The 25777-nt window shown below is 35.1% G+C and overlaps 1 long non-coding RNA gene across 1 annotated transcript in view; it reads left to right on the top strand.

Moving 5' to 3' along the window:
- Nucleotides 1–25777, top strand: part of LOC141481984 (uncharacterized) — a 466857-nt gene that overhangs the window by 311555 nt on the left and 129525 nt on the right. Inside the window, exon 4 of the long non-coding RNA XR_012465278.1 lies at nt 14998–15036. This is a non-coding gene — a long non-coding RNA (uncharacterized lncRNA). The remainder of the gene's footprint in view (nt 1–14997; nt 15037–25777) is intronic.

The following is a 25777-nucleotide window of genomic DNA, read 5'->3' as shown; positions in this document are numbered from 1 at the left end:
CGACAATACCCCCGTGGCTTGTCAACATGTATCCCTTACGATTGTTCATGATCCGAAACATTCGAATATACAGTGGTCGACGGAAAGGAGCTCTCAATAAATCAATTTCTGCAGAAAGAAGAAAGGACAACATAGAAAAACACAGTAGTACCCCTTCGACACCTACAGAACCACTCCTCATTGAATCTATCACAAAGGAGACGGAAAGCTTACTTACCCTTAAGGGTAAGGCCCTTAAACCCCTACGACACCTACAAGTAGAATATCGTCGAAAGCAGACAGGAATCTACCAGATAAGATACAGAATCGTAACACAGAAAAAATCAAAACGAGATCGGGTCAAAAGAAAGGAAGTGAATGACATTTTGCTCAGGACGATTCATGTATTCTGAAAATATAATCCATTCTGTCATTATGAATTTATATTGTTTTTATTACAAAAACTGCAATTTTATATGAATTTGTAACTTTACCAGAATCTCATTATTTTCCATTCATATATATGTAGTACTATAGGTAGCACTCTGATATTTGAGCTCTCAGAATGGACCAATAGGTATATAAGAGATTTCAAAATAGACTCTTTGAAAACGTTTACACTTAATAAACCTGGAGAATACAAAGAGATTTCGAAACAAAACGAAAAAAATTCCAACTTCAAAATCATTCATAATCATATTCGCAGTTTGAATAAAAATATTGATGATTTCAAAATAATGTTGGATGAGATTTTAATTGTGTGATAATAACAGAGACCTATAGAAATTAATTGACCTTCATATATATTGCATACCAGGGTACAAACTAATTTGTAATGAAGGTAAATACACTCAAAACAATGAAGTAATAATGTTTATAAAAAAGATTAAGAATTTTATAGCGAAATTGTTGTAATAGGAAGAGTTAAATTTCTCAAAGCAAAAATCAAAATCGGAAACAAAAATGATATGCTCATCACTAGCTGCTACTGATCATCCTCAATGAACATAAATGAATTCAACCAAATTTTAATGAGATATTTTGTAACTATTCAACAAGAGAAATATGATTATTATCTCTTCATAGGTGATATAAATATAAATCTGTTAGAGGAAGATTATAACACAACCGACTATCTCAGTATATTGAACGAACTTGGGTACATATCCGGTATTAATGATCCCACAAGAATATATAATGACCAGATATCATGTCTTGATCATATTTTTATCGAGAGTAAATGGAATATACTTGACATGACAATACCAATTGTTCTGAAAAGCAATATCACCGATCATTTCATAACTATATATTAAAAATTGTCAAAAAAAAATTACGGAATGAGATATAGAAAATATATTAATGAAAAAATATTGAATAATACATTACACCATGAAAACTGGGAGTCAGTGAACTCAACAGAAAATCCAAATACTGCTAAGGAAAAATTTATTGATGTTCTAACAAACGCTATTGAAAAATGTACTGAAATTAAATGTACTAGGAAGAACACAGAATTTGCACCATGGTTAACAAATACTCTATTGAAATCCATCAACACTAAAAACGATTTGTTTGCGGAACTAAACAACAACCCACACAACGAACAATTGAAACACTATTATGAAAATTATAAAAATGAACTCACCAATTAAATGAATAGAGCTAAGCGTGACTACTACCGAGAAGAAATTAAAAATAACTCATGCAATTCGAAAAAAACTCTGGAATGCAGTGCAGAACATCACTGGTAAAAAACAATCGGAAAAACAAATACGGAGTATAAAAAATGACAAAGATGAATTATTGAATCGAAAGACGGAAATTGCAAACGAATTCAATAAAAGATTTATGGAAACTGGTAAAAAACTGGCTGAACAAATTATTGGGAACCCAAATTTCAAAACAAACACAACACTACTAACAAATTCTATAGGTATCCGTTCCATCGATATGACTGAAGTAAAGAATCTTATCAGTGAACTGAAAAATAAAAAATTCGTAGGGGAAGATCAAATGCGAGCAGAAACACTGAAACAAATCGCAGGCAATATCGTTATTCCTCTAACTCATATCTTGAATCGATGTCTAGATAAGAGAATATGACCAACTTCTCTCAAAAAATCAGTCGTCATCCCGATAAACGAAAGTTGGGACAAAAAAATCGTTACCAATTATAGATCCATTTCACTAAAAACGAATCTATCAAAAATATTCAAGAAATTATTGAAAACCAGACTCTTATCTTTTATAAATAAATTTAAACTTCTTTCTTGTAGACAATTTGGCTTTAGAGAACAAATCTCCACGGTGGATGCTATCCTATACATCACAGAGAAAATACACCAAGCTCTGGAAATAGGAACTCCATGTCTATGCTTATTCATTGATTTGAAAAAAGCATTTGATACTGTCAGCCATAAGCTACTCCTAGAGACACTTGAAAAAATAGGAATAAAAGGTAATTGTCATAAGCTCATGGAAAGCTATTTGAATAGAAGGACACAGAAAGTGGAAATTGGTGATGACACAAGTAACTCAAAAATCATTGAGTATCGAATACCGCAAGGCACAGTTCTGGGTCCATTGTTATTCAACCTATATGTGAATTAACTGTTCTCAGTCGCTAGTAAAGGGAACATCGTAGGTTATGCTGATGACACCGTTATATTTTATCAACATGGCAGGAACTGAAAAATACTACAGAAATAGATTTCAAATTCATTAAAGAATGGTTCGATAACAAACTATTGACAGTCAACTTCGAAAAAACCCAGGTTCTTCCTTTCAGTTGCAACAAATCTCCACCTATAAATAAATATAGATGGAAAAATATTGAAATTGAACACTACAACTGAGACAAAATACTTAGGAATATATCTGGACACACATCTTAAATGGGATTATTATATAAAATATGTGACCAAAAAACTCCAAACCATTTTATATAAATTCAAATATTTGAACACTTACTGACCCATGGAAGAAATGAAAGTAATATACTCCTCTCTCGTAGAAAGGCATATCCGATATGGTATTGAAACCTGGGGTGGTGCGCTCAAAACCCATCCCAATCGATCAGAAGTGATACAGAGACGATTCTTAAAATTAATGCTACAGAAAAGCTCTAGATAGAACTCTGATAGCTTCTACAAAGAAATAAAAATCATGGATATCAGGCAATTATTTTACATTTGTGTGAATATGAAATACCACTTTCAAAAACATAATATCAGCTTTCCTAACCATGAATACAATACTCGAAACCGTAACTAACACATCCTACCGCATGCTACAAAATCAATTATATATTATTTTTTGAACGGGTCAACTCAAAACATTGAAATTTGAGATAATGAAATTAATGCATGAACACTTTGTTTTGAAGTAAAATTGACAGATGAACCTTTCAAGATGGCAACTGGGCGCCATCTAGAAAAAAAATCAAATGGAAAGGGGGGTCTTGTGACACATCATTTTGAAGTTCCTGACGAATACTTCTCCACAACTCTAGAATATGAAGTCAATATCTTCACCTGCTACAAAATGGCGGAACATTCAATAATTTAATGAAGACAAACACATTAATACCGATATTTCTAGAAATATTCCTTTTTATCTGCCATAAGGTAATTCCAACAACCCGATAAGTTTTGTTAAGTTATTTTTTGTTTATGAAAATGACAAAAAATGTCAGTACGACAATGAATATCATTGTTCAGTTAGAATATTCTCATTTAGTTTTCGGTTTTACTAGTAGAAACGTATCACGTCAACAATCTCTAAAATGGTTAATTCTCGTCCATTGGAAAAAAAAATTTAAGCGATTTTTATTTACGGTACGACGCGTAACTTTCACGAGACCGAAATAATTTTCAATGAACGTTTTCCGAATCGTCCTATCTGTAGGAAATATTTGAGGGAACTTATATCCAAATTCACAACTACCGGTCATCCGTCTATTCCGGAAGAACAGCAAATGCAAATAATTGATGAGATGTTAGTAAATCCTGAACAGTCGCGAATGTTTGTGAGGTGTATCCTTCTACTGTGTGAAGACTTTTGAAGAGGAATAGGTATCATCCATACAAAATTGAAATGGTATACCAATTAACTGAAGATGACCGTGATCGAAGATCGGAATTATGCGAAATCATGACGGAAACCATTGAAAGTGATCCTACCTATCTCCACAATATTTGTTTCAGTGACGAATGTAAATTTTTTTTAACGGCAATGTTCACAGACAAAATTGCCGTTATTGGAGTGACACCAACCCTCATGTTGTTCGGGAAACACATATCCAATATCCAGACAAAATCAACGTTCGAGCGGGAATATTGGAAAACCATATTGTAGGACTTCTATTTATTGATCAAAATTCAACAGGGGAAGTGTATTTGAATATGCTGGAAACTACTGTTGATACTCTAGTCTGAAATCGTCGAAGCGAATCCTAATGAATTCGATATGGATATTGTATTCTAACAAGATGGTGCACCACCAAATTACTCCAGAAAAGTAAGAAACTATTTGGATAATATTTTTCCCGGTCGTTGGATTGGCCGTCGAGGTCCTACAGAATGGTCAGCCGCTCGCCAGATTTGACACCTTTGGACTTTTTTATGGGTCTATTTGAAGCAAAAGGTGTACGAAACTGAATCTGCTTCAATATTGGATATACGGCAGCGAATAATAAATATTTATCTCTATAAATATCTTCACGTCGAAATCTCTATTTCGACGTGAAATATCGGATAGGCTGTTCATATGTCAAGAAGTTCAAGGCAACCATTTCGAGCATCTTCTGAACTGACCTCAAGCATATTATCTCATATTAGTCAATTATTGAAAGTTCCGCCATTTTGTAGTAGATGAAGCTTCAAAAAGATGTATCACAAGACCCCCCTTTCTATTTATTTTTTTTTCAGATTGCACCCAGTCGCCATATTGGAAGTTTCATCTGTCAATTTTACTTCAAAATAAAGTATTCATGCATTAATTTCATTATCCCAAATTTCGATTTTTCGAGTTGACCCGTTCGAAACATTGAAAAGGGGGGAGGGACATTAAGGAAATGCACTGTATATTGAATGATTATGATTGTCCAGTTCCTCTCGGATATATCTCCATTGTGAACGGTCGTCTCTTTTGATTTATTCTAATTCATAGCTTTGCGAATGACATTTTCTGTTCCAAATTGTCTATTTTCACTAATAATCATCATTTAATATATAAGGTCCCCCAACAGGGACTTTCCAACTTCAACAATTGATAACTCCTATCTTGTTGAAGCTACATCTGCCAGATGTGTTGTGACCTATTCAGTATGTTTTGTCGAATCAGCATGGACGGATATAGCATTCAACAACAAGTACAAATTATGAAATTTCAACAGTTGTCATAATCTTCCTACTCAGATGACTAATCGCAATGTGGTGGATAATTTTGAGTCCACTGGTTCAGTAAACGATCAACCAAAACCCGTACGTTGACAAAGCGCAAACAAAACATCGCCGCTGTCTGTGAATATGTGCAGGATAATCCGAGGCGTTCGATTCCGCGTCACTCACAAAAACTCGATCTTTCGCAGACCAAAACTTGGTAAATTTCGTGTCGTGACTGGGACCTGCGTACGTACAAAATTCAACTGACCCAGAAACTGAGACTAAACGACCATATAGAACGACGTGTGTTCGCTGAATGGACTTTGGAGTAGTTGGCAACAGACCCTAATTCTCATCGAAAAATCATCTTCAGCGATGAGGCACATTTCTGGATGAATAGGTACGAGAACAAACAAAATTGTAAATCATTGGACGATACAAATCCACATTAGGTTCAAGAGTATCTAATGCATCCCGATAAAATTACTGTTTGGTGTAGATTTTGGGCTGGCAGCGTCATCGGTTCATATTTCTTTGAGAACGACGTTGGCCAGGCCATCACTGTCAACGACGAGCACTCTAGGTCGATTATCACCAACTTCTTTTGGCTTCAATTGGATGACCAGGACAACAACGACTTGTGGTTTCAACAGGACGACGCTATGTGGCACACAGCTCATGCCACATTGGATATTCTGTTCGAGCGATTTGAAGGCATGCTCATCTCACGTGGAGGTGATGTGAACTGGCTACCGAGATCATGCGATTTGTTCCCGTTATACATTTTCTTGTAGTCGCAGATGAAGCCAATAAACCATAGCGGTCCTCAAAGCCAACATAATCTCTGCCATCGGTCAAACTCAGCCTGATGTATGCGTCACTCGAACATACCTCTACAAATATAAGGTCGCTTTCCAACCATGATACAACCCCTTTTCCAACTGTCTATCAAAACTTTTTTCATTCACGGTAAACACGCACAATGTTCTGATCGAGAAATACACATTGGCGACCAGCAGCGACGAACGCAAGAAAAACTCCGCGGAAAACAAAAAGTTCGACCGGGAAAAGGTCCATGATAAATTGTGTTGCCGGCGAAAAGTTGCCCGCACAAGTTTGCCTATCAACGGGAATCGGATTCGGAAGCAGCTGCGACAGGAAAGGACAATTTGTGCGGTTTTGCGGTCGACGGAGTGAACGGAAACAGAATTATTTTTATAAGGGTGTTCATGAACTGAGTTACAGCAAAAAATGTATATAAAAAAGTATTTTTTTCTCATTAGAAGGAACAAATGTATACACAATCTGTATCACACAACCCGGTGAACATAACATTTGCAGAATACCAGTCATATGGTTCAAGACAGATAGACCAAAATAATTCTGAACAATTACGATTGAGATGAAATTATCATAGAAATGAAAAGTTTTTTAAAAATATTCATTTTGGGAAAGGAAAACAGTATATTACCTTGAGTAACAATTGAATAGAAAGTGATTGTATATTCAATTGATACAACTTCAACGTAACTGTAATTATGACTAACTCATTTCGCCAAGAAGGACGTAACTTCGTCATCTTATGTCAAATGATTCATACATATGATTAAGTAGCATTTTTTGCAATAGATTAGTGTCAATTTCGAAGGCATAAAACGATAGCATTTCGTTTTAAACTTATCATCTGTCTTATTCATGAAAAATATTATGAGCAGATATATAAAATATTCTCATCAAATCCTCTGATAGTTAAACAGTTTATTTTTGAACTCGTTTCTAACATTTTGAAATGTTTCTGAGGTAATGATGGGATACGTTTCGTAACATAAACTATCAATTTGATATACCCTGAAGAAGGAATTAGAGAGGAGTAAAATCCGGTGAAAGAGCAGGTCAATCCAATGGACCGGATATATCTGACCCAACCAATACTTTATAGGCCTGAAAAAACATGGAGGTGCATCCATGCGTAAAATGAGGTTTTGAAGAGTCTCTAAACATAAATCACTAGTCAGATTTTCCTCTAGATATATGATACCAACAATATGATTTTCCAGTGAATGTGGAGGTGTATCCGTGGGTAAAATGAGGTTTTGAAGAGCCTCTGAATAGAATTCACCAATCAGATTTTCCTTCAGATATATCGTAAGTACCAACAATATGATTCTCCAATATTTCCGCCCAGACATTCAATTTTTCAGGACTGTGACCTTCTTTAAAACTGTGTGGTTTCATGTCTAATATCTCACATTTTGGTGGTTGACATTTCCGTTTCAGAAAACAGTGCATTCGATTTCGATTCGTAATCAATCGTTCGGCCACTAACTCACAAGGTCTGACAAGGTCACCTTCTATTATATCTGGTGATATTTTCAGTTTATAGAGTTGATAATTATTTCTCCTGAGGTAATTTTTGACGGTGGTTTTTGCAACATAATTCTCACGACTAACTATTGTCGTTAACTGCAAGGTGTTAATCACTACAGATGGAACGATTTCCACATGTTTTTCATACGATATAGATTTTCTTCCAGCTCCTCCAGCTCAAGCTACACTTTCAGTTTTTTTAAATTTTTTCCATGACTTTCAGATCGGAATATCAGAAAATCTTTCATTGAAAATCACGGCCGGCTTCGGCGTGAATGATAGCCAACACAATACTCTCTGTTACTGAGGTGAAATAGTATGTATTTTTATCTATCGAATCGACTCACGGTCGATGGTAGGTTAGACTTTCTGGAAAACGCAAAGCATGATTTTTCTGAAAATTTCACCTCTCACATTTCCTTATCTGTCCTATCGATCTAAAATATTTTCAGCATTGCGGCGTTGCCACTTCCATAAAAAAGTCCTAGCAACTTTATTTTTTTAAATGGAACATCCCATATATTAATACATTTTGGGAATCGCTCTGGTATTTTAATACTTTTTTGTTGATAATATCCTATACCTACATCTATCTGTTTTCGAGATAAAAAACAAATTGTGCTAAATATGGTCCAAAACATAGCCTTAATTGAAATTAAGTAGGTACATCAGTACTCTCAATTCATGAAAAGTTGATATTTTGATCATAGTTTGGACAAACTCGAAATATTCAAATAACACCAAGAAATTGACTCCATATCATACAGGGCGTGCTGAAATTACTATTATTTCCATTGTTCATAAAAGTAGTCAAAAGTTCATTTTTTCAGATGAAACCCCCTATATATTACTCGGTAAATTGAAAGATGGTGAAAAATGCTTCAAGATGATATATCAGGCCCCTATACCTGAATCGTCAAGTTTTCTCAATAAAGTCGCATCTTCTAGAAACATTTTTTTTTTAGAATTTGGATTTAGGTAGCAGTGGAATTATCAAGCTTATAGCAGTTCGGTTACTTTTATAAGTAATTTACAAAGAGTTATCGACGGTGTTTCGAATCATCTTCCAAAATGAATGCAAATATCCATTATTCAAATGAAGTTCTTATGAAATTATTTATTATACACATGAACAAAGTGATCAAATCATTGTCAGAACGTGTGAAAAATTCAACCAAATGTATCCTGAATTAACACCAATGAACGAGACGAAGTTTGTAAGGTTACAAAATAAAATCCTTAACTATGGCTCAAAGTTTCCAGGGAACAACTGTACCAAAAATCAGTCATTTCTAGGTAAAAAGTAAGATTTTGTGGGCTAAAACATGTGAAAGTACAGACAATAACAGAATAGGATGATTCAAAATAACAAAATTGTAAACAAAATATCACATTTTCACAATAAATGCTGAAAATGTTGTCCATTACATTCTAAACACTTCAAAATGGTTTTTTGTACGCGACTTGTGGTTGATTTTTCAATTTCTTGGGGATCCAGATCTTCAATACTCCGCACTATTCGCCGTCGCAATTCTTCTTTGGAAGGCACTGGAGTACTGTATACCCTTTCTTTTGAAACACCCCATAAAAAATAAAAAACGTCAAGTGGCGTGAGATCGGGTGATCTCGGTGGCCAATCCCACGGCCCTAAACGCCTAAATCAACGATCGTCGAAGAGTTCGTCGAGTTTCCTGGAAACTTCCTGGGTGAAATGAGCTGGCGCTCCGTCCAGTTGAAACCACGAATTCCTATATTTCTCTAAAGGCAAATTTTCCAGAAAATCGGTTACAGTCGTCCTTAATATTTGAAGATATCTCTCTGCATTCAGTGTGTCTTCATAAATAAAAAAGCTAATTTCATTGTTCTTCAGAATACAGAAAACATTCAGGTCAATTTTTTTTTTGAAAACCCATTTCTTTTGAAACATGAGTATTATGATCAGCCCAAAATGTTTATTCCTTCTATTGAAAATACCATCCCTCGTAAATTTCGATTCGTCGCTCCAAATTATTTTTGACAAAAATTCCCGATCTTCCTGTGTATGAATCAAAAGGGATTCACAAAAATGCATTCTACGTTCGAAGTCTTCTGCTTTTAGAACTTGAACTTTGGTAAATTTATACGGATGCATTCCGTGATTTTTAAAAATTCGTTGTACTGAAGCATGTGATACACCTAAATCTTTTTCTGCACTGCGAATGGAAGATTCTGGATATGCATAAAAATATGCCAAAACGTTAACAGTATTGTCCTCATTTGAAGTAACAGGTTTTGGTAATGTTGAAGGCGCTTTCAACATGGAGCCATAGTTGAGTAAATTATTTTGTAATCTTACAAACTTCCTCTCGTTCATTGGTGTCAATTCAGGATACATTTGGTTGAATTTTCTACAAGTTCTGGCAATGATTTGATCACACTGTCCGTGTATAATAAATAATTTCATAAGAACTTCGTTGGAGTAATCAATATTTGCATTCATTTTTGGCGATTTTTTGAAACACCGTCAATAACCATTTATCAATTACTTATAAAAGTCACCAAACTGTCATAAGCTTGATATTTCCACGACTACCTCGAAATCAAATTCTTTAAAAATTATTTTTTGTACAACTGTTATTGAAAATCTCTTTGATAGAAACACTTCAATTAGAACACCTACCAAAAAATCATTTAGAAAAGTTCACACATGCAGTTCGTGCTATTGGTAATATTAAATCCCTGTGAAGTTACTGACGATGACGAAGTAGTATTCAGTCCAACTGTAGAAAGTCCTTCATGACTAACCAATAATTCTCCTTAAAATAATGTGAGTTGGCGTATGTAGTTGTAACATATCCCTTGTACTCCAAAGATCGTGTGTTCAAATCCCATGGACCCTATAATTTTTTTATTATCAGCAGTAACGTTATACAAAAAAATTTGTATCATACATTTGTTGAAAGTGATTTTATTTTTCTTGTGATTTTGATCCACTTGCTGACACTCGTTTTGCAATAATACCCACTCACAAAATAAAATGCCACTTTCAACACTTGTAGGTAAAACGTGAATAACTATTTTTCCACAAAAACGGCTTTATTAAGAAAACTTGATAATTTAGGTATAGGGACATGTATATCATCTTGAAGCATTTTTCACCATCTTTTTTCAATTTATCGAGTAATATACAGGGGGTTTCATTTGAAAAAATTAACTTTTGACTACTTTTACGCACAATGGAAATAATAGTGATTTTAGCACGCCCTGTATGATATGGAGTCGATTTCTTGATGTTATTTGAATATTTCGAGTTTGTCCAAACTATCATCAAAATATCAACTCTTCGTGAATTGAGAGTACTGATGTACCTACTTAATTTCAATTAAGGCTATGTTTTGGACCATATTTAGCACAATTTATTTTTTATCTCGAAAACAGATAGAGATAAGTATAGGACATTATCAACAAAAAAGTATTAAAATACTAGAGCAATTCCAAAAATGTATTAATATACGGGGTGTTCCATTTAAAAAATATAATTGCTGAGACTTTTTGATAGAAGTGGCAACGCCGCAATGCTGAATTTTTTTTATATCGATAGAACAGGTAAGGAAATGTGAGAGGTTTCCAGAAACGTCTATCCTACCATCGACCGTGAGTCACGCTGTATAGTCGATCACAAAAATACTTGATCGGAATAGAAACAGAAATGCACTTTCTTGACAAATACTTTGCTTCGATTTTTTCTGAGTTAGACTCGTTTCCATGAACAGTTTTTTTACATATTACAAATTCTGTGTAACCTGTGATTACTAACTTTCGAGCTGTTTTAATTCTCCTTTGGTTGCAAAATCACGTACTTGTGATGCACTGTTTACAATCTTTGGTGTAGTAATGAATATTACTGGAAGTTTATCCCAACAACAAATCGTTATTTCAACACCTCGACACGTGTTTCGATCAACAAGTGATCATCTCCAAGAGGAAGAAAAATCAAGAGGAAGAGTTGAATCTTCATATTGAAGATGATCATTTGATGATCGAAACACGTGTCGAGGTGTTAAAAAACCGGTTGAGATAAAACTCCTGTAATATGCAAAATTACGAATTATTATTTTTCTAATCTTTCCCTTTTCATCTGGAAAAAAAGTAAATATTATCTTGTCTGAGGCGAGTGATGTTCCAAAAAGTATCAAAAATGATAACTTTCCATAAATTTTTTTCCTTTTTGCTCGTTTTGTCCGTTGAAAAGTTGAGAGGGAGGGACTATTCACGTAATCATTGTATAGCCACTAACTAAGTAATTGAAACACAATTATCTAGTATTAGACTTGAATATTGTAGTATTGCGTTTACTTTCTAAAACCCAACCTTTTCCCAATTCAACCGAGTCTTCTAATTTTAACGTGATCCCGATGATGATGGTAGAATTTGGTCACTATGCGATATATTTGATAAACATAAAACAAATAGACGTTTTAACCCAAAATTTGCGACGTTCGTAGCGAAAGCCAGGGACTCACCGAGGTGTCACGGAACACGACCCTTGAAGCCAACCGAGCGTCGTGTAACATGACCTCGAAATCCCAGTGCACGCACCGATCGCCACGTTGACACAGATAAAGCTTCGATCTACTCCACCGGTACGGATAGGGCCAGAATGGACTTTATCGGGTTAGAGGGTTCGGCGCCATGCTTGGCGGATTCTGTATGCGGGATTGCCGATGCCGGGGAAGTGGGTTATTCGTGTTCAACGGAAGGGAAGACAACTTATGATTAAGCGAGCATTCGTGACCGAGTGGACGGTTCTACGTGTAGTCTTCCACATTTTTTTATTGTCATTTAGAAGACCAGAAGATTCAGAGTGAGAAATGCTTTATATTGAAAAATGGAGCTTCATAAAGGGCTCGAAGATATTGAGGAGATGATGGAGAAACGTGACATTAGTGTGGGTAGCATGGAAATATTTTTCAGTACGAGTGTACTAAGTGTAATACGAGGTCATCTCCACAACTTTATATTTTATATTGAAATGAACACCGATACTGATGTGGCTAGGGGGAGAACTAGACAAGATTTTGCTGTAACTAGAAACAATTGTCAGTCTCATGACAACAGTTTTGATTAAGACAATATTGACCTCTAATTTTCTAAACATATGTTTGTTTGACAATGTATGCAGTGCCTTTTGAGTGTTTCACAGCAGTATGTGACATTATATTATACATATTTGAAGTTAGCAGTAGACCCATTAGTGGAGGTCATTATCTCTCTATATAATGACCAACTAATATGCCTACCGAAACAAGGAAATACTTTCAAGTTCTTTATTTGGTTTCGACAGCTCATTTGAATCAATTATCCAGATCGACGATGCGAACTGAATAAACTAAATGTTTAAAGAAATATCAGTTTGGAAGACCTCAAGGTTGAAACATCAGTGACAGAGGTGTGAGAGGCCTTATCAGCGATGTCTTGTCTTCAATCTTCCATCTTGCAATGGACTAGATACAACAATCAATTTTAAGTACTGGGCTATGCGAACGACTTGGTCATAGTAGCTCATGGCCGCATGTAACAGACCTTGATTATCACTACCAGAAAAGGACCATATTCGTAATGAGCTTATTGGTATTATCACTACAATCCTGGCACGGATGAACATAAAATTAAACTTGCGAACCGGAAAAGACTGACTTCATATTGGTTGCTTGAACACCCAAAAATCACAGGTAACAAACAAGCTTATAGATTTACCCAACATAGATATTGGCCCTAAACCAATTGTAGGCGCCCAGTAGAGGAAATTAGTCAATGAAGAATTCGAACATTTCTGAAGAATACTCCTAGCATTAGAAATAGGCACAGAATAATTGAAGTGCTTCTCATTGGGAATTGTTTGATCAGAGAAACATCAATATTCTAGGGCTATATAACGGTGAACTGAGCTGAGGCGAAGGGAGAGAGGCAGTTCGTCATGTTTTATGCGAATGTAATGCACTGGTGACAAGCAATTTATGAAATACCCATTGAAATCCAGGAAAATGTGACAAACAAAACCTGTACAAACTAGTAGAGTGAACATTATTGTTGAAATGGATATCATAAAGAGATTTTGGGCTGATAAACACCATACGCCCATGAGGCTGCAGACATTTTTTGATTATTAACTGAGAAAGACATGGACAAGTCGAAATGCTTCAAAGTAGCAATGGAATATGTCAAAAAGTATCATTTGATATACTATATTCGAATTCTGACGGATTTCAGACTGCAAAACTTCATACACTGTCGGAGTATCGAGAATAAGCATGTTATAATATTTTCATAATTTGTTATCAAACATGTTTTTGCTCTTCCACATGTCATAATAGTTACGTGTTGAGCCATATTATGCAGATCTTCGCAAAATAATTGCATACATTTCAAACTCATCTTGTTAGCAATCTATTGTGTCAAACCTTGTTTAGAATATATAACTTCCAAAAAAAAGCATACCAGACCGAATTGAAGCTTGCTTAAACCGAGAGTTCAACAATGATTGTTGAAGTTAATGATAGAGAATCAAGAAAATGATATATTAACGCATCTGATATCACGATACATATTGAATCATTTTCATTAGTGGTGATTCTTTCAGATGTTTCTCGTTTGTCCAGCAGCAAAACATAGTTGAAATAAATCAGAGGCACATCCAACCAACATAATATTGTATTCTGAACTGCACTGAACTCTTCATTGCTATACCGCATAAATAAAATAATCTGAGATAGTTTCTGTTTCAACCACAGTTAATTTTTACAGTTCCATCTTGGCTTTGTTATGTTTGAGTGTTGTAACGTAGGATGCGGCTTCCACGGGATGAAAATATTTTTACTCCACTTCAGTGATAGTAGAGTAACGATGAAGTCAGTCGAGCCCTGAAATCACTGCTGTCTTGGTTACAGTAATATCCCGAAGCCAGTCTGTAGGAGATAACTCGATTGATTCCAAAAAGTGGACGGAACTTGCAACCCTCATATCTTCGAAAGGATACCGTCCAGTTCGAAATGGAAACCTCCTCCATAAACCAGCTGATGAGACATCAAGCCAGAAAAAAATTTAGGTGTATAGCTACTTACAGGAATCCAGGTCGGATCGTTAGTATATTCTATAAATTCATTCGCCATTTCCAATATGCCACTTGTAATGGAACGATTTCGAAGTCAATTGTAATTTAATGAATGAAAACAATATAAACTCACGTGTTTTGAGACCTATTCCTGAAAGCGTATTTTTATTTCAGGAAGGACTTCAACTAGGTTCGGGAAGAAAGGTGCTACTGGTAAGTTACCTTTTATTATTATGTCTTTTCATAGCAGAGAAGTTGCTTATGAGCTAACGTTTCGTTGCTGTGCCGATGTTTTCAGTTTCAATGGTCGTAATATAATGAAAAATGCATGATAGCGCTCCTAGGGCCAAAATACTCTGGAGGTAAAATAGCTCCCCAATCAATTTTCAGGTGGGAGCTGATTCGAGGGTATTATCCTGCAGGAGTTATTCGAAAACCACTATATCTGACAGTCAGCAGGGTCTTTCTAACATCAGTTCACAGGGAAATAGCATGGTAACTGCAGTTGCTAAGAGGCCCACTAGCAATTTTGAAATCGATTTCTGCAACAGAGGATTCAACTCAAATATAAACTCAAAGCACCAACATCTGCAATCAAATAGTCCTCATATTCTTGATCTCACAGAAAGTAAAGTCAGTGCTTCAGCAAACTTCGTCAATTTTCTATATTCCAGCTATGATTTTCACTCCCGATTCAGACGTTACTTTGGAATATCTCTTCTAATAAGGAGCGATCTCTCCTGTCAACAAGAGAAAATTCTTGAACCTCGAAACTTTGATATTATGTGGCTCAAAATAATATCACAGAACATTACCAAATCTACATATTTCGTTTATTGACCACCTAGCGGTACATAATATAGAGAACTATTCTCTTCATTTGCGAACACTATTGACTTTCTGCAAGTCATTCATCCCAGTGCCGAAATTTCCATATTCGGTGACTTCAATGTCCAATTTGCTTAAATTTTCAAGTATCAACGACGAACAAGTTCGTTGATATTTGATAATATTATAATTAATTAATATTTATAATCTGAATAAGTCCGCTGTAATGAGCAGCGGACTTACTCAGATTATAAATGAGCCAACCAGGATTCCTGACCGTGAAGGAGAATATGCTAGTCTTCTGGATGCATAACTAACAATTATTCCAGAATGTTACACAGTCACCGAAAGGTCCGGATATAATGATGTCAGGTCAGACGATTCCGCTTCCTGCTTCGATAAGTTTGTTGGGGGTTAAAACGGACACCAGTATGTCTTGGAATTCTATATTCTATATTCAACATGAATTTCTACAAAATAAATAAGTCATCAATCGAACAAGATGTCTTGTCATGTCACTAGAATTGCAAAAGCTGCTTCTCAGAAGCTTGAAACACTGTTCCGAACCAGAAAACTGTACACAGCTCAGCAACTTATGATGCTTTATAAAGCTCAGATATGACCTCCTTTGGAGTATTGTTCTTATGTATAGAGCTCCGCCCTCAAACATACCCTGAAACTGCTGGATTACATCTAGAAAAGAGCCATCCGCTTGATTGGAAACGCGAACATCACTTGCAACCTTGATAGTTTGGAACATCGAAGAAAGGTTGGAGATTTGTCTCTCTTCCATAGATATTTTCACGGGAAGTATTCGAGTGACCAGGCACATTCAATTCCAACAAGAACACTACATACCAGAAATACGCGACGAATCGTGGCTGCTCATCTTTTTGAGGTTAAACTCAGTACACCTCAAACTTCACTGTTTATGAACTATTTCATTTGGAAAACGGCGTTTATGTGAAATAAATTTCCTAAGAACATTTTCACAAATGGATTTAATATCCAGCGATTCAAATCCAATGTGAATCACTACTTTCTCACAGGCACCGGTCAAAGAGCACCTTAAGGATTTTCCTGTATTGCTTGTGTTTTGTCTTCGAAAAAAATAACTGCTCAGATGAATGAAAACATTATCATTATATCATTTTCGAATCTCGTGCCTTCCCAAATGTTGAATCAACACTTGGAATCAATGTACTCAGTATATTGACGAAAAGAGATTTGAAATTTTCTGTTTTTCAACACTTTCATTCGTAACTAACGGTACTGTAGTTTCTTCCTATAGAAACATTTTCAAACAAACATTGAACAGTTCAATGTATATGTTTGAAAATGTTCTTTTAGGACGAAACTGCAGTAACGCTAGTTACAAATAAAAGTGGTAAAAAACATAGAAAGTTTCAATTTTTTTTTCTTCATTATGATCTCCTACTACGTAGTACCGGCTATATCCATCAATTTATAGTCAGTATATTCCTTCAGGTCCGAATAATAATCTCTAATATATATATGGAGCAGTCCTAACACGTTTTGATATCAACGAACGTTTTGATATCAACGAAATCACTAGAACAATTCCAGTAATCTTCGCGAAGCAATCATTAGCATTTGATACCAGCTGTGAAAAGTTGCTGAAATAGGTTCATTCCACAATTCTATGCAAATCAAGCAGATTCCGTACCCCATCTAGAAATTGAAATTCTCTACATGCTGCCTCTGTCTGTAAACTCTGTGTCGACAAAGTTGAAACTTTGTAGTTATGCAAATCGCTGGAAGACTGCGATTCAATAATTATCATACATACAAGTCAGTATGTATTGAGTTCGGATAGTGAACAGACGTACACTTGGAGAGTTGTGAATATCAAAATTTAGAATAATCTCATTCGTTTGACAAAGGAAGGCATATTGTTATCTCGGTCAGTTTTTTGTTGGTAAGCTACATCCGCTGATTAGTGGACAGATTTTTCAAACAGGGTCGCACTCAGAAGGAAATGATGTTTGCTATTCCATTGAATCAATCTGAAACATGAATAACATCGACATGGCGAATACTTCTGACTACAGGGGTACTTAAAATGGTATATCTAATCAAGAAAACTTGTCTAATTCCCCAAATCAGTTTAACTCCACAGTAGTACAATCATCCAAATACCCATGAAAGGAACAAGCTATTATATTCGACGCTATTAAAGAAGTGAAAATATAGGAATATATCATTGCTCTTGAAACCAAAGTTCAACCTGAAAATATTATTTCCTCATCTTGAATTCCAAACAACAGAGTTTGGTATATCTCTCTAGCCATACAATCGTTGATACATTTGTAAATGAAGAAGTAGAAATTGAAGTCAACCGTCAAATCCTGAAAGGCTGCCGCCAAATCACACCATCTACTCAATGAGTCCTTCCCAACGTTAGTCCAAAAATATCTCACAGCATCATAGAACAGAGCCTCAGAGATCTAGGATTAACCCTATTATCACCAATAACATTTTTTTGCATTGGAATTTCCTAACCAAAATACACCCATATAATGAGTTTCCGCAGACGAGTCTCCATACAACCTTCTCCAAACGATAGTTTTCATCTTCCGGAATCATTTATCGTATCCTATGATAACACTCCCTACCGTATCTACCTTTCTGATGATGAAGCCATCTGCTACAAATGAAGAAAAATAGTCATATCGCTGGTAATTGTCACAAACCGTAACCGAACTTATTATCAATATTGTCCAAAAACCACTCAAAGATATATAATCAACATTGTCTGTTTGGATTTTTTTCTCGGAGAATCTTGATTGACAATATGTTCACCTGGAAAATTTAATCTGTTTCAGAAAAATTATTTTATATTGTCTTGAACAAACTATTTAATAATCAAAGAAATTACCAAAAAGTAATGGCTTTGTATTTTTTGTCAAATTTTGTCAGTAGTAAAATTCATTGAATTCATCAAAAATGTCACGGTGCCATTTGAAATATTCAAAATTTTGTTATGGAAATATAACAAATATTACTATGGATGATTATTTTCGGTTTGATGGGCGGTCCAAAAAATTTTCACTTCGAAGTATATAGTATAGTATTTCGTACTTCGAAGTTCATAGAATTCAACTCTCAAGAAATAGGCAGCTATAGTTCACCACTCTCAGTGGAATCCAGCGGGCTCAATGAGTCGAACACGGTGCTTTTCATGCAAAATAGAGGTTGGTTAGAACTGAGATCAATTTGATTGTTTTCTTGTTTTTCAATACTCAATGTACATTCATTTTCCTTGTTTATCTTCCTGAAGATTATTTTCTTTTCATTATTATTTACTTCATCATTGAAATTCATCAATAGGAGAGTTATGAGCACTAATTATGTCGTTATGATTCATAAGTACAATTTCATGGTAATTCTTTTTATTCATTAGAATCATGGTGAAAATTATGAGAAAACATTTTACCGCACTGTTCTCCGCTTAAAAAACTTGCAATTACTTTTAACGTAATAATATTTTCTCATTAACCATGGTCAGGAAAGTTTCGTGTTTCAATTTTTTATTTAGTGGCTTTCAACGTCGGGAATAGCTTTCGACTAACTTTTTTCATTTATAAGTCTAATGGGACCAAGTTTCCAATTTAATGGCTATTAGATGGTCCGCTGTTGTGGAATATGCTTTCATTCATTTACAGCAAACAATTACAGAGAAACACCCATATCGTGAAATATTTGGAAGGCTTCAACATTTTGAGCGATCATCAATGTGGCGTTTGGAAACAACGATCATATGTCACCCATATTTGGAATAACACAATCAAGAATATCAAGAGCTGGCCAAATTTCGATGCTATGGCTTGTCGGATGATTTCTGTGTATGGCTCTTCAGCTTCCTGAAAGAACGTTCCCTGCAAGTGGCCGTTGATGGATATCTCTCGAATACGTTCACCATCAACTATGATATTCCCCTGGGATCCATATTGTCTCCAACCCTTTTTTTATTTTATATCAACGACTTATTGGAAAAAAACAAGAATCCAATATATTGATTTGTTGACGACAGCACACTTGTCTCGTCAGGCACAACTACGGAGGCACAACTTCACCGGCAGCAGGAGGTTGCATATTTTAATGAGTATCTAGAAGTGATTTCGAATTGGGGTGAAAGTAACCTGGTTCAATTCAATGCTCCAAATCGCAGGCATCGGTTTTCCCAGGTCACACATATCTGCTTCGATAAGTTTTATTGAAGATTAAAATAGACAAAACAATATGTCATGGCACAATCATGTCGCTTGGAACACTGTTCAGAACCAGAAAACTATATACACCTCAGCAACTTTTGATGCTTTATAAAGCTCATATCAGACCTTCTTTAGAGTATTCTTCTCATGTATAGAGCTCTGCCCCCAAACATACCCTGAAGTTGCTCGATTCCATTCAGGAAAGAGCCATCCATCTGATTGGAGACGCGAACATCACGTGCAATCTTGATAGCCTGGAACATCAAAGAAAGGTTGGAGGATGTGCCTCTCTTCCATATATACTTTCACGGAAGGTGTTCAAGTGACTTGGTAAATTTGATTCCTCCAAGAGCGCTACATATCAGAAATACTCGACGGACTGTGGCCTCTCATCGTTTTGAGGTTCAACTTAGTACACCTCGAACTTCACTGTTTGAGAAGTCTTTCATCTGGAAACTGCGTTTATATGGAATAAACTTCCTAAGAACGTTTTTTTAACTGGATTTAATCTCCAGCGATTCAAATCCAATGTGAGGATTTTTCTGCAGTGCTTGTATTTTTTCCTTGGAAAAAAACAGGAAGGAAATTATTTCCAATTACCGTGGACTTCCTTTAATTGGATTGGTACTAGTTTACTATTATTACTGATTAGAAATTGAAAATTTGGAAAAATTTTTTCTCTCGTGTGGAAATGTTGAGAAATATTGACAACTTCTTTACTTTTTCATTCAACAACTATTCAATGATCATTTCACAAAATGACATGGAAGTGAAGTGGTATGTGTGAACGTGAATATCTTCTCCTCCATTGAACCAAAACGTTTTTTTATGAAGTATCATTACATTCCCCAGAGGAGGCTTGATATGCAGATCGACACACATGTCTCCATTAGGATATTATTGGCACCTAGTCATTCACCGAGCAATGTAGTTTTCATCAAACTGAAACTTGATATCAATATCAATGTTTAAGTTTGACGATAGTCGTGTCACGAACTGTTCTGGCAATGTATTGAATTTATTGTAGCTTCTGGAGACACCCTACATTTTTTTCTATGAGAGAGAGGACATTGGCAGATCAAGATCTTCAGATAATGTGGTGCTGCAGGTTTTTCCGGGTTTTCCTGCAGCTGAAAAAGCAAATGCGCCACTGGAATCAATGAAGTCGCCCTGGAGCGCCAATAAATTTTTTATTGTTGTAGTTTAATGATTTCACAAATGAAACAAATCGATTTTGGATTATTTATTTAAGAATATATGTATAAAATTTGACATTTTTGAAACATGTGGTATCCAATCATTTTCGAAATTGATTTTGGACGATATGTATGAATTCCTAACTGTCAGAAAGTTCCACTGTAGTCCTTGAATGGAGAGAATGTTTTCAATTTTTGTAGTTGACTTTCGATTTTGACTGCTTTAAACAATCAAAATTATCGTTCAAACGATTGAGTTCGCTATAACGATTTTTTGTGTAACAGAATTATCTGAACAGTTTGATATATAACATGATGCACAGGATTCAATAATGCATCCTTCACTATATGAATCAGTGTGATATTGTTTATCGTTTCAATCCTCACGCTTCTTGAATTGACTTCTCATGTGAGCTTGTTCTTGTAGAGAACACACAAATCATTCTATTTCTGTCTAAATTTTTCCAGTGCCGTCTAAGATGATTAATTGAATTGCAGATGAATTATTTTGTTTTCTTCAACATGGTAGGACTGAAGTTGACTAAGCGTTAGGTTATATTCTGTTGAAGATTCCACTGCAGTTATTAGAGCATAGACACTCCTTGTTGAACTGCTGAGTAACATAGCAACTATGAATTTTTCTGTGGTATGTTTGATTATACTACAGCAGAAAATTTAAAGAAAAGTTTGTACTCACACTCACGTGAAATAATGAATTGAATAGAACTGGCCGATACTTGATGAAAATCCATATTAAAAAACTAATCGATACAGTTCATTGTATGATTTTCACTATTAACGGGTTTTACAAGAAAACCGAAACACGTGTTTCGCTATACAATAGTTTATGCTTGAGGAAGCTATTGTATAGCTAAACACGTGTCGCGATTTTTGTAAACCCGTTTTATAGTGGAAATGTTATAATAAACTGTATTGATCAGTTTTTTAAAATAATGAAGTCAAAACGCGGCAATATCTCTTCGTTCGGAAATTAGGACAGTCATGTCGAAAGACGCTATATTCACAAAAAAAATCGGGATACACATGATTTCATTCACTTCGTCATCTTCGCAACTTGTTAACTTTTTTACGCACGAATGTACTTTTTTACGTTGAAGAAAAAATATTTTTGTCAGATCTCTTATCTGGTACTTTACCAGTTGATTGGCAAATATGAGGTTGAAAACGAAGCAGAAAAATGAAAATAGAAACCTAAGGAATGAGCACTCAAATCGGCGAGTGACGACTAAGGTATGGTAAACTTATGGTAAGACAAATCGAAGCCTATTAATCGTCCTTCAACTCTGAAGAGAATAAGTCTATAGCAGCTCCCCATTAAAACCAATTTACAAAAAACTGATGTAAGCCAACTATAAATACTCGTCTTGAACTTGAATCGTGATTCAGTATTTTCTTCAAAAGGCATTCATCGTTCAGTTTTCTGAGTCAAAATGGATCAGTTCTGTCTTAGTGCATTTCAATACTAATGCAAACAAAAATTGACCTTGTTGTGACATTCCATAGGTAAGTTAATGAAATATTCGTATGTTTTTGTTCGAAGCCATAAAAAGTTACAGAATAGTATAGACTATATGCGCCAAGTTGTCCGAAGTTGGCATGCAAGTTACCATTTATATGGCGGGATTTATAGTAAAAAGTCTCTTGAAACTTTCACATTTTCATCAATGCATTGATAGCTTGTTTTCTAATGAAACCATCTCTATTTATGCTTCAATATGGGTTGAGGATAAGAGTTATTCTCATCCATCTGAAAGTGTTGTTTAAAATTTGCAAATTATTTAAAAAATAATCGAATAATCCTTAAACTCTTGTTGAGGAAAAATATCAAATGATCTGAAAAAAAATTGCATCAGACGTTGGTGTTGATATTTTTTTGTAATTTACGGGTTTAGCATTTAGATTATTTCCCGGAGACAAAACATATATCAGAATTGATGAGAGCTTTTCTGAAAAATATACAGGGTGTATCAACGATGTGAACGGTAGCTGCTTCCTATCAAGGATACAAAAAAGTTTCACTAATTCGAAATCCAATTGTCTAATATATAAAATGATATGAAATCCCTGAAACAACTAAAAAAGAAGAATTAAAAATAAATAGCTGTAAATAACAATTATATTAAGCAAAAAAAACAAACCTGAAATGAAGTAATAGTGAAATAAAATACAAGTAAAAATAAAACAATTGAACGAAAAATAAAAATTAAGAAATAAAAAATGAAAATAAAGATGAGAATAAAAAAGATAAGAGATTTCAAGCCAAGTTAGTTGACGATTGTTGGTATCCACAATCGTCTTCGGGTGATGACTGGACTGATTCCTTCAAGATATGACTATTTACGGGTCGTTCGAGTACTTTCACTTATCCTCGCTTTCCATTTTTTCCGCTTCACTAGTTCAATGGGAGATGACCGTTCGGCGGGAGTTGGCCATTTTTCGCTTACTGATGTTCCGTATTTCTACGCTGGCTTTGCTGAATACGTTGTTGGACAACATGTATGTGGCTTCCTTGAATTTTCTCCTAAACCAATGTTCCCCTCTGTGTAAGATCTCAGCTTGTAATTGTTATTTACAGCTATTTATTTCTAATTATTTTTTTTTAGTTGTTTCAGGGATTTCAAATCATTTTATATATTAGACAATAGCAGTCCGAACTAATGAAATTCATCATGAAATATTGTCAATCACCTTCGAACAAACGTTATACAAAAAAGTGTTTCGATAAAAGTAGAGATTGATGAAAGCTTTGTTAAAATGATCATCACTAACATACAAGGTTTCCAATAACTGTGTGACAGACCAAACCTATGTTTCTCTCAATGAAACACTTCTGATATTTCTACTCGATTGGAATTCTTGAACAGAGTGCTTCTCAAAAATATAGGGTTAATTGGGTATATACCGCTTGGTTCAGGAGTTATAGTGAAATGTATGTCAAAAAATGGTTTCATTCAAGATCAATTCTCTAAGTGGAATGAGGAGATTTTTCAACAAAATATCCTTGAGGATATCTTATTTTCATTTTGTTCACATGAGTTTACCGAAATGTGTTTTTTCAATACAGGCGTAAAAAAAACTCAGGACGACTTTTTTCTCAGTTTTTTCAAATAGCACATTCTGTACATATGACCATCCCAGAATAGTTCACACTCTGATCTTTCACATGATATAAGTGTTAACTACTTTACATTTTCATCGGAAATGAATCTTGAGGAAAGTATGAAAAAGTAATTGAATAAATCTGTCTACAATTTTTCTTGTAATACATTAAAATTTGTCTTGTAATATATTAAAAAACTTTTTTGATTCAATCTATTCTTCTTCATATTCTGTTGATTTCTCCCAGTAAGAGAGTTCTTCAAAAAGTTAATGAAAAGCCACGTTTTGTGTGCTTTCGAAAATGGTATTCACTGTTGTATAAAAGTGGCCGATACTTGATGAAAATCTATATTAAAACTCATTGATATAGTTTATTGTATGATTTTCACTATAAAGGGTTTTACAAAAATTGCGACACGTGTTTTGCTATGCAATAGCTTTCTCAAGGTCGGAAGTCGGTCTGAGTTTCAGACCGATCATCAGCCCCAGAGATTCGGCTACTAAAAACTTGTCTAGATTTTTACTTCTCCCCAAAATACAACCATAACAAGAAAAACATCGTCTTTTGTGAAGAATTCAAGGCATTTTGTCGAACTACTAGGAGCAATTGGAGTCACACGGATAGATCAACTAATCGGTTTCGACGTGGAAAGACTTTACACTAACATTCTGTCGAAGAAGCACTCCAAATCATACGGAGAAAGCTTTCCGAAGACGGGGACCTGTAGGATAGAATAAATTTACCTATAGAAGTAATTATGGAACTACTAGGATGCTGTGTACGGAGCTATTATTTCCAACTGAAGGATGAATTCTTTACACAAGATGAGGGACTGCCAATGGGATCGCCACTTTCACCAACCATAGCAAACATATATTTGGTTTGAAACTCTGGCTATTGGAGAAGCACACAAGAAACCTCGTGTCTGGTTGAGATACATTGACGACACCTTCACGACACGATGAAAATACTGAACTAGTCGCCTTCCTGAAACGCATCATCAGTGTAAGACCTTTTATCACTTCCATAAAGGAAAAGGAAGTCCACAACGAATTGCCATTCTTAGACGTATCGATGAAGAGGGCCGACACTAAGAAGGAAACATCAGTATACCGAAAAGCCACTCATACGGGACAGTATCTGAACCCAAATTCAACCACCATCAATCAACTAAAAGAGGAATCATCAAGACTTTATTAGAGCGTGTTTTCGGGCTCCGTAATCCGTAAATTTAGTGAAAATATATGGAGCATTCTATTCAAAAGATAACATAAGTTTGATCTTTCACACATTTTTCAGACACCCTGTGTATTAGAAATGATTATTGGAACATAGCTTTCATTGAATTGAAGGGGTTATATTTTTAGGAATGATTAATTTTTGGGAAAGAAAGTTATTGGCTTTCTACTAGTCCATCTTGATACAAAAAAATGTGGGAATCTTCCAAAGAAAGGAAGATAGTAATCAATTTTAAAATAAGTAAGTCTATATATGGATGTGTAGATCATGCAAAGAAGCAACTTTCAGACACAAACTGGAAGAAAGCCCTCCTGAAACAGTTTCTAACATATAAA

Source organism: Leptinotarsa decemlineata, unplaced genomic scaffold, assembly GCF_025532065.1.
Source record: "Leptinotarsa decemlineata unplaced genomic scaffold, Ldec_3_MD MMD2_P_RNA_scaffold_12, whole genome shotgun sequence".
Taxonomy (NCBI): Eukaryota; Metazoa; Arthropoda; class Insecta; order Coleoptera; family Chrysomelidae; genus Leptinotarsa; species Leptinotarsa decemlineata.
Note: the sequence above shows the minus strand (reverse complement) of the source record. Positions and strands in the feature narration are given on the sequence as shown.